The 3,027-nt window shown below is 46.8% G+C and overlaps 1 protein-coding gene across 1 annotated transcript in view; it reads right to left on the reverse strand.

Annotated features, from left to right (window-relative positions):
* PPFIBP2 (PTPRF interacting protein, binding protein 2 (liprin beta 2)) overlaps positions 1–2,952 on the reverse strand; it is a 146,238-nt gene extending 143,286 nt beyond the window's left edge. Inside the window, exon 1 of the mRNA XM_008572467.1 lies at positions 2,894–2,952. The gene's annotated coding sequence lies outside the window, so the exon portion shown is untranslated. The remainder of the gene's footprint in view (positions 1–2,893) is intronic.
* Positions 2,953–3,027: the final 75 nt, after the last annotated feature.

Raw genomic sequence — 3,027 nt, forward strand, 5'->3', positions numbered from 1 at the left:
GCTTGGATTCTGTGAAAACAGAGACACATAAGTGCCATTAAGTATTGAAATCAAAGAATGATCTAGGAAACAGAAAGGCCAAGAGAAGTGGAACTGTCTGTAGGAAGGAGGAAGCAGGAAAATAGTGATTCAGTAAAAAACAAAGCTGCCAGCCTAGTTGTGCCCACACTAAGGGGTGACTGAGTGTCACATCTTGAATGAGGGTGCACAATCTGTGGAACTTAATAAAAGCTTAAATATCTCATCAGTTATGTTTATATTAGCTCTTCCTTCTCATATTTTGTATTAGGGGATCCACCAGAGGATTTTAAGCAGGAGAATGTCATGAAAAGATTTGTATCTCAGGAAAAAAAAAATCTTAAGGTCAAGTAAAAAACAACTTCCAAATTTTATCACAAATATTATCGTCTAAAGGGTACACCATTCATCATGTCCAAAGTTGAATTTTCCCAGAATTGTTCCTCCGTCCTCACTTATCTGCCCAATCTGTTAGAGGCTGACACCTCACACTCCTTAGTCCCCCCTCTCCTACAGATTCTCTCCCTCCAGGGACTCTCCTACCTATCCCGTCTTTGCCACTCTGTCAGGCCCAAAATAAGGCTCCATCACTTCTACCCTGAATTGGTTTTCCAGTCTCAAACTGGACTCCCCACCCCCAGGATCTCTTTCCCTTGGTCATTGCTTCCCAAGGCATTTCCAGAGGTCACTACAGCAATTCCCACCTGGCTGTCATCAGAATCACCTAGAGAACCCTCATAAAAACAAAGCTTTGAGCATGGGTCACAAAGCTCCCAGGGCAATTCTGAGACATAGCCAGGTTTGGAACTCTAAATCCTTGCTACAGATAGTGAAGTGATCAACACTCTCTGAGAACTTGTTAGAAATGCAGAATGTCGGATCCCACGCCTGATCTACTGAATCAGAATCTGCACTTGAACAAAATCTCCAGGTGATTCTCCTGCTTGATAAAGTTTGAGAACCACTGATCTAAAGTGTGGGCTGATCATTCATTCCACAAATATTTACCGGATTTTCCCCATATCAGGCTGGGAGTTGGGAGGGTCAAGGGCCAATATCACCAAGTTTGCAAAGTTCACAGAACCATCAGTCAATCCCCTGCTTAAAACCCTTTATTGGTTCCCATGCCTTCAGACAAAGTCCAGACTTCTCACCAGGCATTCATGGCATACTAGGGACCATGGTTCACCCTTGCCACCACCTTTATTGTCTACCACTTGCCACAGGAGCCAAGCTGGACCACTAGCCACTTCTCACAGCTCATCCATGCTTGCCTGCCTACACAGCTCTCACAGCCCCAGCCATGCTCTATCTACCTCTGCCTGGAGAAACCCAAGAGAAATCCTTTAAGGTCCATCCCAGATTTTCCCTGCTCAGATAAAAGATAGGAATTCCCACAACTTTGTTCCTACCTCCTTCATGTCATTTATTTCATGCCAGCCCAGTAGAGACCATGATACTCAGCTTGTCCCCTCAGCTAATAATGGACACATCACCAAATCTCAAAGCAATACTACTACTAATTAAAATATGTTAAATAAAATCATAGATGAATGCAATAAGTGGAAAAACTCACCAATCTCCCTCATCTCCCACTTCAAAGTCTTTAAATATGAATGTAAGCCGAATACAAATGAGCTGCCCTCAAGCTCAAAAGAGAAATCATTTCTAAATCCAATAACATTTCCTGTTTTTCATACACTATAAGTAATCAAAGACTGAGTGTGCTGAAGATAAATTTTGTCTATGACCAACTATCTTTCTGTAGTTGAGCACTGAACTTCACAAACTACACCATAAAATTTGGTAACACTTCAGATTTCTATTACAATCAATTAGGGAAGGGTCAAGCAAGGAGAGAGATGGAGAGAAAGACAGGAAGTAGATCAAAATATGGAATGGGAGAAAGATCTATACCAAATCTTTAAGCGCTTTAAAAGTAAAAATATGGGCCGGCCTGTGGCTCACTCGGTAGAGTGCGGTGCTGATAACACCAAGGCCACGGGTTCGGATCCCATATAGGGATGGCCGGTTCGCTCACTGGCTGAGCGTGGTGGTGACAACACCAAGTCGAGGGTTAAGATCCCCTTACCGGTCATCTTTTAAAAAAAAATAAATAAATAAAAATAAAAGTAAAAATATAATTGGATTTGTTTTGTAAGAGGATTAAACACTGTCTAGAATGCCTGTTTCAAGCCTACCCAAACTTTAAAAGTTCTGGTCTTTAAATATATAATTTTATTGTCATCTGAAGAAAAACTGCGGGTATGAAATGGAGATATCATGAGGGAAGGAGACCACTTTCAAACAGGACCCTCCCCATCTGGTAGTCTACTGGGACCAGTGGCTTGAGATTCTGAAAAGCATGTTGCATTTTTGTAATTACAGCGTAGAACTGATCCCAGCCGCAGCGCTGCATCTGGACACACGCTCTGTCCAAAAGACATTTGCCTGGGGAGATAGACCTAAGGCATCCTTTCCACCTGGGGCTCCCTAGTTCACGCCGGGGCTCCCGGGGCTGAGCAGAGCTCAAACACACCCGCGCAGAACCCTGAGGAAACCGACCACCCTGCACATCTCCACGGCCGTCCTGGCACCTGCAGGAGCGCGGACTGTCCGCGGACACCACGCAGGGTGGGGTGGAGATTCGAAGCAAATCCACAGGAGTTATATCCCCTCCTCCCAGTCTCCTGGACAAGGTAGAAGAGGGCCCCGTCCTCGCGCCTGGGACAGGCCCCGGGGCCCAAAGAGGCACTGAACCCCACATCCAGTGTGGCTCTCGCATCTGGGGGCTCTATTCCCCAGGCAATGCCCCTGTCGCGGATCCCAGTCCCGACCGGGCGGCGAGCCCGGGCCCTGGAGGGAGCCCACTGACCTGGATGCGGGGGCGCGGCTCCTCTCCGGGCGGCTCAGGTGTGCGGACCGCTCCCGTGTCCCTCCCACCCTCGAACACGAGAGGTGAGGACCGAGCTACGAGTCACCGGCCCCCCGACCAACTGCCGGACCGAC

The sequence above is a fragment of the Galeopterus variegatus genome, unplaced genomic scaffold, assembly GCF_000696425.1.
Source record: "Galeopterus variegatus unplaced genomic scaffold, G_variegatus-3.0.2 Scaffold788, whole genome shotgun sequence".
Lineage (NCBI taxonomy): Eukaryota > Metazoa > Chordata > Mammalia > Dermoptera > Cynocephalidae > Galeopterus > Galeopterus variegatus.